General features: G+C 37.5%; 1 pseudogene; it reads left to right on the forward strand.

Annotated features, from left to right (window-relative positions):
• The first annotated feature begins 869 nt into the window (after positions 1–869).
• LOC118546593 (5'-AMP-activated protein kinase subunit gamma-1 pseudogene) lies at positions 870–2,128 on the forward strand (annotated as a pseudogene).
• Positions 2,129–14,610: the final 12,482 nt, after the last annotated feature.

Consider the following 14,610-nt stretch of genomic DNA (forward strand, 5'->3'; position numbering starts at 1 on the left):
CAACTACAAATATATTCAGGAACTTGTCATGTAGTAGAAACAATCAGATAAGCTAAACTTCTGATTTTAAAGAAGGAAAAAAACTCAATAATAAATGAGTAACATTTTAATGAGATTGCAAGAGATGAAACATGACTATAGTGAATAAAATTCTATGGTAATATATTTGAAAATCTTGAAGAAATAAGACATTACATTAGGAAATATAAATTAGCAGAGCTGACTTAGAAGCCTGAATTAAGTGATAATCACAGAAGAAATAGACAAATGTATATAAAATAATTTCATTCAGGGAAGTGTCTTGTTAGACTTTGGTGAACTTATTTTTTAAATGTCAAGGAAAAGATTTTTTTATTGTGTAAATTATTCCAAGATTTAGAAAAATAAAGAAATCTGTTCTACTCAGAGTATTTTATGAAGTTGGTAGAACCTTGGCATCAAAACTGAGTAAGATAATCCAGAACAGTAAAGTAGACAACAGTATAAAAATTAAAATTCTTGGGGTGCCTGGGTGGCTTAGTCATGATCTCAGGGTCCTGGGATTAAGCCCCACATTGGACTCCCTCCTCAGTGGGAAGCCTGCTTCTCCCTCTCCCTCTGTTGCTCCTCCTGCTTGTCTCTCTTGCTCTCCCTCTCTGTCAACTAAATAAATAAATAAAGTATTTTAAAAAATTAAAATTCTTGAAATAGAACTTAGGATATTATTTATAAGTTTGAGATGTAACAAAAGTGGCATCACCAAACAGTATGAGAGAAAGGTGCATTACAGAGAGGGGATAATTATACACTCTATATTACACAAAAATAATATTCTGGATAAGTAAAGAGTTAAATATTATTGCCATTAAAAAAAACTAGAGCTGAGCCCCCCTCCGCCCCTCCCAACCGGCTCCCAGAGAGCTTCCTAAAGCGAGCGAACCCAGTCAGCGCCTCTTGAAATGGAGATGGTCACTTCTTCAGATAGCTCCCCAGCTCTGGAAAATGAGCATCCTCAAGAGACCCCAGAATCCAACAATAGTGTGTATACTTCCTTCATGAAGTCTCATCGCTGCTATGACCTGATTCCCACAAGCTCCAAATTGGTTGTATTTGATACTTCCCTGCAGGTGAAGAAAGCTTTCTTTGCTTTGGTGACTAATGGTGTACGAGCTGCCCCTTTGTGGGATAGTAAGAAGCAAAGTTTTGTAGGCATGCTAACCATCACCGATTTCATCAATATCCTGCATCGATACTATAAATCAGCCTTGGTACAGATCTATGAGCTGGAAGAACACAAGATAGAAACTTGGAGAGAGGTGTACCTACAGGATGCCTTCAAACCACTCGTCTGCATTTCTCCTAATGCCAGCTTGTTCGATGCTGTCTCTTCATTAATTCGAAACAAGATCCAGAGACTGCCAGTTATTGACCCGGAATCAGGCAACACTTTGTACATCCTCACCCACAAGCGCATCCTCAAGTTCCTCAAATTGTTTATCACTGAGTTCCCCAAGCCAGAGTTCATGTCTAAGTCTCTGGAAGAGCTACAGATTGGCACCTATGCCAACATTGCTATGGTCCGCACCACCACCCCTGTCTATGTGGCTCTGGGCATCTTTGTTCAACACCGAGTCTCAGCACTGCCAGTAGTAGATGAGAAAGGGCATGTGGTGGACATCTACTCCAAGTTTGATGTTATCAGTCTGGCAGCAGAAAAGACCTACAACAACCTAGATGTGTCTGTGACCAAAGCCCTACAACATCGATCCCATTACTTTGAGGGTGTCCTCAAGTGCTACCTGCATGAGACTCTGGAGACCATCATCAACAGGCTGGTGGAAGCAGAGGTTCACCGGCTTGTTGTGGTGGATGAGAATGATGTGGTCAAGGGGATTGTATCACTGTCTGACATCCTGCAGGTCCTGGTGCTCACAGGAGGAGAGAAGCCCTGAGCTGGGGAAGGGGTCAGGCAGCACCAGGGGATATGCCCCACTCACTGCCTGCCCAAAGTTCTAGGAACCACAGATGAAACCTTGAGAGAATTGTGACTCTCTTCCCTTCTCGGGAGCCGGGGAGGGTGCGGGGGGAGGAAGGAGAATGGATTTTTAGCTGTCCTTATCCTCATGCATACAGCCTAGCCCATCCTAGCCCCAGACCTCTTAGATGTAGCCCCCTTTCTGGGTGAATGATGGGCTGTGTGCCCCTCAGGCCAATTCTGATCTCTGAGAGATCCCCAGACTTCACCCAGCCTTTGCCTCCCTCTCTGCCCCTGAATCCACCCTAAGATAATAGCACAACAAAACTCTTCCGAAAGATATTTTTATTCATCCTGTTTCATGCTATATGGAGGAGGCTGAGTCCATTTAGTGACATTTCTTCCCATAATGGGAGTGGGGAGGATTGTGAGGAGGAGGGTCTTTGGGTTCCTGTGCTATGTGCATATGAAGGGAGATGGGGATTAGGTGGAGGAGGAGGGCAGAGAGATTAGCTGAGGTTATTGCTTTCCATGGCAAACCTAATTAAAATGACAGGAACCTCTTCAAAAAAAAAAAAAAAAAAAACTAGAGTATATAATATCATGATGAAGGAAGGATCACAAATCATTAAGGAGGGGATACGTCATTTTTAAATGGCACAGAAAAATCTGGCCATTAGCATTTAAAGATAATTTTTGATACTTATCACACTTTTCTCACTAAATTAAAGGCCAGATAAATTAAAGTTAAATGACAGAGCTGTTAGAAGTGGGGAGTTGCTTTGTGACAGATAGATTGCTCAGGGTCTGGACTTATTCTTGCAGATGTTGGAGGACTCTATCTGTTGGGATGCTGTATAAAGGCCACTGGAGAGGTCTCTGATCATTCAAGCAAAAATACCCTCCTCTGGTCACTCTGTATATTTGCCTTCTTATTTCATTCATGGCACTCATCACAGTCTATGAGTATCTCATTTATTTATTGCTTTTTTAATGATCTGGTAACTCTCTGGAATGTATGCTGCATGAAGCTGGGGGCTTTATCTCATCTCTGCCCTCTAGATTGTATATAGCAGTCTATCAAGTAATATTTTTTTTAGATAAATGAATAAATGAATGAATGAATTCATTTTTTTTCTCTAAGCCTTATGCTATTTACATGAAATGTAGGGGATATTCCATCATTATGGTTTATTCATAAAGTATATAATCTGTTTATATTTCAGATGGGAAATAAATTCGCCCAGAATCAGGGAAGGCAGAATAAAAACCAATGTTGCATATGCTAAGAATATAAGGAACCACTCCAGCATCCTATAACGCATCCATCCACAGACTTACACCTGAACTCAAGCATATGGATAACAGAAGGAAAAGCTTTTACTGCTACACGTGACTTGGAGAGAGCTTTGCATAATACATCTTGATCATATAAAGTTAAATTAATTGCAATGTATTAGTTATCGACCAACAAGTTGGTGGAGTTGAATACCAGTTCCAATTTATAGTCCCTGTTTATCCTGTAAGGGAAAATTTCTATTTACCTTAAGAAGTTGCTTTGTAAGCACAGTTGAATTTTACAGCATCAGGAAACCAGTGGTACCTTGGTAACCTGAAGGCTACCTCACTAGGAAAACAGAACTCTGATGATCTAAGATGTCTGACTGAAGAACAAGACAGCCATTGTGAAAAGGCTCCTGTCTTTATTTTTGTCTCTTTTCCAAATTTACTTCCACATAAACAATGTTTTCTTCACTACTTAATTCTCATTATTTCCAAACCTGTCATTCCTAGTATTTGGCTTATTTAATAATCTTATTTTTGTTCTTAAACAAACCTAATGATACTATAACCAATGTCTTGAATATGAGGAAACAATAAAGTACATCACTTGATGTTTCCAGAAGTTTATTTAATGGTGTACACAGGAAGTGTTAGGCTGTTAATGTTTCTGGAAAATGAAGTATCTCTTTTCATTATATAATCAGGGCTGGAAGTGATTTTCTCCCTCTCTGGAAAGGCCTTCCATACATTTAGCATATGGAAAATACTGATCTTTCAGGGAATACTGATGCCATAGAGAGAGCACATTTGCAAGGAAGAACAGTACAGAGCACTCAACTGAAGAGAGAGAGAGAAATGCATAAAACATTGCACATAATAGATTCTCAATAGTATTTGTCTAATAAATGAATAAATGCATTTCTATTAAGAAATCAAGCAGGTAGCCCAGAATGAACCATGTAGATTAAAAGGAAAGAAAATTTGGGCCAGAAATAAATTGTTTATGGCTTTCAGCATATTAGTTTGTCAAGACTCTTTGTGATTAGCAGTAAAGGTTCTGAAAAGAAACATGGATTTCCAACAGTGTCCAATGGGAGGATGATAATGATTGGAACAAAGTAGAGGACAGAGTAGATGGGAGAGACCAAACTGTCAGCAGGAAGGTCAAGTTTTGTCATTAGTTCTTTTGTGAGAGTGAATAGTAGAATCTGTCATATATTCTATGATTTTTTTTTTCTAATATACCATTCATGTATGCATTTGGTCATTTATTCATTTAGTCATTCACCAACTGCTCATTTAACAAATACTTTTTGTGTGTCTCCATGTACCAGGTACTCCAGTAGACACAAGGTATAGCAAATGAACAAAACAGGTGGTGTCTGGTTTCATGGTGCTTTTGTTCTAATGGGAGGATTTAGGCAACAAATAAAAACTTGCTCAACATGGTCTTGGAAGTTCTAGTAATAAGCAAGAAAAGAAATAAAAGGCATACAGATAGGCTAAGAGGAAATAAAATTGTTTCTCTTTGCATATGTCCTGATTGTTTACATAGGAAATCCCCAGGAATCTACCAAAAAACCTTCCTAGAACTAATAGGTAACCTCAGCAAGGTCAAAGGATTGTACAAGCTCAAAATAACAAAATCAGTTGCATTTCTGAATACTAACAATGAACATACAGAGTCTGAAATTAAAATACAGAGTCTGAAATTAAAAACATGGTATCACTTATAATTGCTCCAAAGAAAAGGAAATACTTGGATTTAAATCTAACAAACATATATAGGATCTTTGTGCTGAAAATTACTAAATGTTGATGAAATAAATCAAAAAGATCTAAATAAAAAGAGAGACATCCATGTTCATGGACTAGAAGATACTATAAAGATGTCAATTTGGCCCACATTTATTTATAGTTTTAATGTCTTTCTTATCAATATCCCTGTGGGGTTTTTGTTGTTGGTGGTGATATGGATATGCTTACTCTAAAATTTATATGAAAGGGCACAGATCCTAGCATAGATTAAAAAAAATCTTGACAAATAAGAGTAATATTTGAGGTATCACTCTACCTGATATGAAGGCTTACTATGTAGTTGCAAGAATCAAGACAGTGTGGTATTATGAGAGAAGTACATAGAACCATGAAACAGAATCTAGGACCAGCAATCAACCCACACAAATATGCTCAACTGATTTTGACAAGAGTGCAAAAACAATTCAATGAGGTAGGATAGCCTTTTCATCGAATAAACTCATATTTTTACAAAAATTAACTTAAAATGGACCATGGGCTTATGTAAAATGTAAAATGAGAAAACTTTTAGAGAAATAAATAGTGAAAAATATTTGGGACCATGACCTAGGTACAGAGTTCCTAGACTTGATCCAGGATCAAATAATAAATTGGACCTAGTAAATCAGGTGAACAAACAAACTACAGACTGGAGAAAATATTCTAAAACTACATATCCAACTAAGGACTAGTATCCAGAGAATATGAAGAACTCTCAGAACTCAACAGTAAGAGGTGCTTCCAGGGAAGGTGGCAGAGTAGGAGGACCCTAGGCTTACCTCATCCCATGGACACAACTAGATAACACCTACATCAGTGTAAATATCCCAGAAAATGACCTGAAGACTAGCTGAGCAGACTCTCCACAGCTAAATGTAGAGAAGTGGCCACATAAAAGAGGATAAGAAGGGCAGAGACATGGTTCAGAGTCAAATGGACCTATGGAACTCTCTGTGCAAGGGAGGGACACTGTGAACTCAGGGAGGGGAGAGGAGCAGACCCCAAACTAGGCACCCCAGGCACAAGGGACCCACACTGGGAAAATGAATTCCCATAACATTTGGCTTTGAAAACCAGAGAGGTCTGGCTTCAAGAGTTTTTATAATCAGGGGTGTTTAACACCTGGATCTTTAAAAATCAGCAGGTTAAGCTCTGGAAGCCAAAGGGTGATAGGAAACTGAGTCCTTGTCCTTAAAGAGGCAGCTCAACAAATAGTCCTACTGAGATACAGCATAGAAGCAGCAGTTTGAAAAATGTCTAGGGTATACAGGAAGAAGATTTATTTAAGAATCTCAGAGTGTGTGCTGGAGGGACAGGGAGCTGTGAGAGACTTCTTGAAGAGCAAAGGAGGTGGCGGGCATTTCCCTTCCCTGACCCCCAGCCTAGATAAACTGATACATGCAGGAATAAGCACAGTACTAACACTCTCCACTTAGCTTGCTAAAGTGTGCTCTGCCCCTGGGCTATTTTGTGCACCTACCCCATCCATCCTGGCCTGGGCAGGAGTTTTCCAGGCTGGCTGCAGGTTCCCTACAAAAGTGAGCCAGTGTGGACTTTGCTATCATCCCATGACCTATCCCTGTGTTCTCTTGCAGACATACCCTCCAACATGCCCTTGACAGGAATCCATCCAAAGTGGTATCATCAGCCTAGCAGTGTGCAAGTAGCCTCAACAGGGGCCAGGATCACTCCAAAGTGACTCCTGCCCCAAGGAGAGGGGATGATAACCACACATATTAGTCTACCTGCAACCCCAGCAGTGGGCTGGGAGCAGACACAGGGTCAGACAATAGGCCCTGTGCACTGACAAAAGCTTTTCAAGAGACAATGCAGGGAAAGTGCCCTGCAGTTTGGTGCTACTGCATCTCTAGCAAACACCTGGTCTCATCTCAACTCGAACCCAAGGCGGCCCCAAACTGGCCCATTAACAACACAGAGATCAAACCCTGCCCACAACAGGCAAAGAGAGCCATTGCAGACAACTGGACTGAAGGCAAATGTGCCCTAGTCACAACAGCAGGGCACATGCAACACACATAGGAGACACCCGTGATGGGCCAGGTTCTACTGAACATAGGACATTGCACTACAGGGCACTACAGAAAGTCTTCTTCATATGGCCACTACTTTCAAGAGCAGGAGATATAGAAGACTTTTCTAACACATAGAAAAAGACACAGAAAGTTAGAGAAAATGAGGAGACAGAATAATATTTCCCAAGTGAAAGAACAGGATAAAAATCACAGCAATATTGCTGAACAAAAAGGAGATAAGTAATATGCCTGATAGAGAATTTAAAGTAATGATCATAAAGATACTCACTGGACTTGAGAAGAGTGGAGGACCTCAGTGAGACCCTCAACAAAGAGATAGAAAACATAAAAAAGAACCAATTAGAGATAAAGAACTCAATAAATGAAATGAAAAATGCACTAGAGGAATCAGAAGAATGGATCAGCGATCTGGAGGACAAATGAATAAAAAGCAATCAAGTTGAACAGGAGAGAGAAAAACAAATAATAAAAAGTGTGCTATGGTGATCGCTGTTGCTATGGTGATCGCTGTGAATTGTGTAAGACTGATGAATCACAGACCTGTACCTTTGAAACAAATAATACATTATATATTAAAAAAAAGAAGAAGATAATAGGAAGGGTAAAATGAAGGGGGGGGAATCGGAGGGGGAGACGAACCATGAGAGACTATGGACTCTGAGAAACAAACTGAGGGTTCTAGAGGGGAGGGGGTGGGGGGATGGGTTAGCCTGGTGATGGGTATTAAAGAGGGCACGTATTGAATGGAGTACTGGGTGTTATATGCAAACAATGAATCATGGAACACTACATCAAAAACTAATGATGTAAGGTATGGTGATTAACATAACATAATAAAATTTAAAAAAATAAATAAAAAGAAAAATTTCCACAGATGTTAAATAAAGACCAATTATTATACTTTTTAAGTGCTTTTCTTTGTGTAGCATTTAAAATCAGTTGATTCCAAAATTTAAAATAGCTTAGACTTAATTAAATCAAGGTTGCATGCTTTTGTACATTTTATGATAATCTCCTGAAAAAACTGATCATATTTCAAGAAAAATAATCAATATAACATGTTAGAGGTAAAAAAACAATTAAATGAAAATGGATTTACAACTCTAAAAAAAAGAGAGTGAGAATAGATTAAGGAAACTCAGCAACACCATCAAATGTAATAACATTTGCATGATAGGGATCCCAGAAGGAGAGAGAGAGAGAAAAGGGGACAGAAAATCTATGTGAAGGAATAATAACTGAAAATTTCCTGAATCTGGGGAAGGGAAAAAAAACATGTAGATCCAGGAGGCACAGAGAGCCCCCAACAAAATCAACCCAAGGAGGTTCACACCAACACACATAATAATTAAAATGTTAAAAAGTAGGGATAAAGAAAGACTTTTTAAAGCAGCAAGAGAAAAGAAAACAGTTACATATAAGGGAAACCCTACAAAGCTATCAGCTGATTTTTCAGCCAAAACTTTGCAAGCCAGAAGGGAGGGCCATGGTAAATTCACAGTGCTAAAAGAAAAAAAATCTACATCCAAGAATACTCTATCCAGTAAGGCTATCATTCAGAATAGAAGCAAAGATAAAGTTTCCCAGACAAGCAAAAGTTAAAGGAATTCACCACCACTAAACCAATCTTACAAGATAAGTTAAAGGGAGCTCTGTGATTGGAAAGGAAAGACCATAAACAGAGTAAGAAAAGTAGGAAGCATAAAAGCAGTAAAATTAAGTTTACCTATAAAAATCAGTCAAGGGATTCACAAAATAAAAGGATGTGAAATATGACACCATATAACTAAAATATGGGGTGGGGGGAGTAAAAATGTAGTACTTTTAGAATGGTTCAAACTTAAGCAACCATCAACTTTATACAGAATGCTATATGCATAAGATGTTATATATAAACCTAATAGTAACCACAAATCAAAACCCAGTAATAGATATGTAAAAAAATAAAGAAAGAAAGAACAAGGAATCCATGTACATCATTAAAGAAAGCCAGCAAACCTGGAGGGAAGAGAGCAGGAGAAAAAAGAACAGAGAACTATGAAAGCAACCATAAAACAAGTAACAAAATGGCAATAACTACGTATCTATCAAAATTATTTTGAATGTAAATGGACTAAATGCTCCAATCAAAAGACATTGGATGATAGAATGGGTAAAAAAGCAAGACCAATCTATATGCTGACTACAAGAGACACACTTCAGACCTAAGGCACATGCAGATTGAAAGTGAAGGGATGGAAAAGCATTCATCATGCAAATGCATATCAAAATAAAGCTGGGGTAGCAGTACTTAATATTGAACAAAACAGAGTTTAAAACAAAGACTGTAACAAGAGACAAAGAAGGACAATGCATAATCATAGAAGGAACAATGCAACAAGAAGAAATAACAATTGTAAATATTTACACACCCAACATGGGAGCACACAAACATATAAAAGAGCTATTAGCAAACATAAAGGAAGAAATTGATAGTAGTACAATAATAGTAGGGGTTTTTAACACCCTACTTCTATCAATGGAGAGATCATCTTAACAGAAAATCAACAAGGAAAGAGTGGCTTTGAACGACACATTGGACCAGATGGGTCTAACAGATATATTGAGAACATTCCATCTTAAAACAACAGAACACATTGTTAATAGTAAAACACATTGTTTCAAGTGCACATGGAACATTCTCCAGAATAGATCATGTTAGGCCACAAAGCAAGTATCAATAAATTTAAAAAATTGAAGCATTACCATGCATCTTTTTTACCATAACTCTAGAAATCAAACACAAGAAAAATCTGGAAAGACCAAAATATGTTGATGTTAAATAACATACTACTAAACAATGAATGGGTCAACCAAGTAATCAAAGAGGAAAATAAAAAAATACATGCAGACAATTGTAAATGAAAACCCAATGGACCAACATCTTTGGGAAACAGCAAAAGCTGTTCTAAGAGGGAAGTTCATAGCAATACAGGCCTACCTGCAGAAGCAAGAAAAATCTTTGAGGCATCTGTGTGGCTCCATTAAGCATCGGACTCTAAGTTTCAGCTCAGATCATGATCTCATGGGTCATGTGATTGAGCCCCGTGTCAGGCTCTGCACTCAGTGAGGAGTCTGCTTGAAAGATTCTCTCCCTCTGCCTCTCTCCCCCTACTCTCTCTCTCTCTCAAATAAATAAATAAATCTTAAAAAAAAAGAAGCAAGAAATATCTCAAATAAACAACCTAACTTTACACCTAAAGGAATTAGAGAAAAACAAACAAAACCCAAAACCAGTAGAAGGAAGGAAATAATAAAGCAACAAACAAAATAGAAACGAAAAAAATAAAAAAATAGAACAAATCAATGAAACCAGGAGGTGGTTCTTTGAAGAGATCAACAAAATTGATAACCTTTAACCTGATTCATCAAAAAAACAAATTGAGAAAGGACTCAAATTCACAAAATCAGAAATGAAAAGGGAGAAATAACAACTGACACCATAGAAATACAATGTATTATAAGAGAATATTATGAAAACCTATATGCCAAAAAATTGGACAACCTGGAAAACATGGATAAATTCCAGAAACATAGCCTACTAAAACTGAATTAGGAAGAAATAGAAAATCTGAACAGACCAATTACCAGCAATGAAATTGAATCAGGAACAAGATAAGGATGTTCTCTCTCACCATGTTTATTCAAAATAGTACTGAAAGTCCTAGACACAGCAATCAGACAACAACAAAAAAAATAAAGGCATCCAAATTGGTAAGGAAGAAGTAAAATTTTCATTATTTGCAGATGACATGATACCATATATAGAAAACCTGAAAGACTCCACCAAAACAAACAAACAAACAAACTACTAGAACTGGTAAATAAATTCAGTACATTTGCAGGGTACAAAATCAACATACAGAAATCTGTTGCATTTCTTTTTTTTTTTTTTTTTTTGCGAGAGAGAGAATGAGAGAGAGCACGAGAGGGAGGAGGGTCAGAGGGAGAAGCAGACTCCCTGCTGAGCAGGGAGCCTGATGTGGGACTTGATCCCGGGACTCCAGGATCATGACCTAAGCCGAAGGCAGTTGCCCAACCAATTGAAGCCACCCAGGCGCCCTCTGTTGCATTTCTACACACTAATAATGAAACAGCAGAAAGAGAAATTAACAATCTCATTTACAATTGCATCAACAATAATAAAATACCTAGGAATAAACTTAACCAAGGAGGTGAAAGACCTATACTCTGAAAACTATAAAACATTGATGAAAGAAAATTGAAGGTGACATAAACAAATGGAAAGATAGTCATGCTCATGGATTGGAAGAACAAGTATTGTTAAAATGGCCATACTACCCAAAGCAATCTACACATTTAATGCAATTCCCATTAAAATACCAACAGTATTTTTCATATCTCTAGAAGTAACAATCCTAAAATTTGTGTGGAACCACAAAACACCCCAACAGTCAAAGCAATCCTGAAAAAGAAGAACAAAACTGGAGTATTATAATCCCAGATTTCAGGATCTACAACAAAGCTGTAGTTATCAAAACAATATGATACTGGCACAAAATAGACACTTGGATCATTGGAACAGAATTGAGAGTCTAGAAATAAACCTATGATTATATAGTCAATTAATTTTCAAAAAGGGAGGCAAGAATATGCAAAAAGGAAAAGATAGTCTCTTTAACAGATTGTGTTGGGAAAACTGGACAACTACATGCAAAAGTATGAAAGTGGACCCGCTCTCATACCATATACAAAAATATACTCAAAATGGATTAAAGACCTAAATATGAGACCTGAAACCATAAAAATCCTAGATGAGAATAGAGGTAGTAATTTCTCTGACATCAGCCATAGCAACAATGTTCTAAGTTAGTCTCCTGAGGCAAGGGAAACAAAAAATAAAAGAAGATATGGTATATATATACACAGTGGAATATTATGCAGCCATCAAAAAACCCCGAAATCTTGCTGTTTGCAACAATGTGGATGGAACTAGAGGGTATTATGCTAAGCAAAATAAGTCAATCAGAGAAAGACATGTATCATGTGATCTCACTGATATGAAGAATTCTTAATCTCAGGAAACAAACTGAGGGTTGCTGGAGTGGTGGGGGGTGGGAGGGATGGGGTGGCTGGGTGATAGACATTGGGGAGGGTATGTGCTATGGTGAGCGCTGTGAATTGTGTAAGACTGATGAATCACAGACCTGTACCTCTGAAACACATAATACATTATATGTTAAAAAAAAAGATAGTAGGAAGGGAAAAATGAAGGGGGCAAAATCGGAGGGGGAGACGAACCATGAGAGACTATGGACTCTGAGAAACAAACTGAGGGTTCTAGAGGGGAGGGGGTGGGGGGATGGGTTAGCCTGGTGGTGGGTATTAAAGAGAGCACGTACTGAATGGAGCACTGGGTGTTATACGCAAACAATGAATCATGGAACACTACATCTAAAACTAATGATGAAATGTATGGTGATTAACATAACATAACAAAATAAAATAAAATAAAATAAACTACTGGGACTACATCAAAATAAAAAGCTTCTGCACAGCAAAGGAAACGATCAACAAAACTAAGAGACAATCTACTGAATGGGAGAAGATATTTGCAAATGACTTATCCATTAAAGGGTTAGTATCCAAAATATATAAAGACCTTGTATAGCTCAACACCAAAAAAACAATAATCCAGTCAAAAAATGGGCAGAAAACATGAACGAATATTTCTCCAACAAAGACTTCCAGATAGCCAAAAGACACATGAAAAGATGCTCAGCATAACTAATCATCAAGGAACTGCAAATCAAAACCACATGACATATCACCTCACACCTGTCAGAATGGCTAAGACCAAAAACACAAGAAACAAGTGTTGAGGGGGACATGGAGAAAAAGGAATCCTTGTGTGCTATTGGTGGGAATGCAAACTGGTGCAGCCACTGTGGAAAACAGTACGGAGATTCCTTGAAAAATTAAAAATAGAATTACTATATGATCCAGTAATTCTACTACTGATTATTTACCCAGAGAATATAAAACACTTTTTCAAAAGGTTATATGCACTTTTATGTTTATTGCAGCATTATCTACAATAGCCAAATTATTGAAGCAGCCCAAGTGTCCATTGATAGATGAATGGATAAAGAGGTGGTATATATACACAATGGAATATTACTCAGCCATAAAAAGAATGCAATCTTGCCATTTGCAACAACATGGTTGGATATAGAGGGTATAATGGCAAGTGAAATAAGCCATTCAGAGAGAGACAACTGCCATATGATTTCACTCCTATGGAATTTAAGAAACAAAACAAGTAAACAGTGAAAAAAAAAAAAAAAGAGACAAAAAACGATCTAGAACAAACTGACGGTTACCAGAGGGGAGGTGAGTGGAACAATGGGTGAAACAGGTGAAAGAGATTAAGAGTACAGTCACTTGATGAGCTCTGAGTAATGTATAGAACTGTTCAATCACTATATTGTACATCTGAAACAAATAAAATACCATATGTTAATTTATATTGTAATTTAAAAAAAATCAACAGTAAGAGAGCAAGAGATCCAATTAGAAAATTGTCAAGAGACGTGAACAGACATTTCATCAAGGAGGATATACAGATGGCAAATAAATACATGAAAAGATGCCAGTCTCATTAGCCATCAGGTAAATGCAAATTTAAACTACAAAGATACATCACTATAAACCTAGCAGGATAACTAAAATAAAAATAGTGACAATACCAAATGCTGGCAATCACTGGAATATACTAGATCACTCAGATATTGCTGATGGGAATATAAAATGGTAGATTACTATGGAAAAAAGTTCAGAAAATTCATATAAAATTACACATGCCAGTATCCCTTATCAAACAATTGTACTCCTGGGCATTTATCCCAGAGAAACAAAGACATGTGTACGTAAAAACTGGTGCACAATTGTTCATAGCAGCTTTATTCATAATTGCCCCAAACTGGAAACAGTGCAGTTGGTCTTCAGTGGGTGAATGGTTAAAGGAGCTATGGCACAGCTGAACCACAGCAAAGAAAAAGAACAAGCTATTGATACATGCAACAACTTGCTTGAATCTTTAGGGACAAAAAAAACTAATCTTTAAAGTTTACATAATCTATGAGTCTATTAATACGATATTTTAAGATAACAAAATTGTCAAAATGGAGAACAGATTTGTGGTTGTTAGGGATTAGGGACGGGGATCAAGGAGTAGCTGTGAGTGTGGCAGGAGAGAGGTGGGTTTGTTTATAAAAGAGCAATATGAAGAATCCTTCTGGTGATAAAAATTTCCAGCATATTGACTGTGATGGTAAATACATGAACTTAAACATGTGATAAAATCATATAGAACTACTTACACACACACACACGTACACACACACACACACAAGTACCAATAAAAAAGGAGAAATGTGAATAAGTTCAATGGATTATATCAATATAGTGGTTGTGATATACTGCAACATTGTACAATGATACCATTGGAGGAAACTGGGT

Source organism: Halichoerus grypus, chromosome 5, assembly GCF_964656455.1.
Source record: "Halichoerus grypus chromosome 5, mHalGry1.hap1.1, whole genome shotgun sequence".
Classification (NCBI taxonomy): Eukaryota; Metazoa; Chordata; class Mammalia; order Carnivora; family Phocidae; genus Halichoerus; species Halichoerus grypus.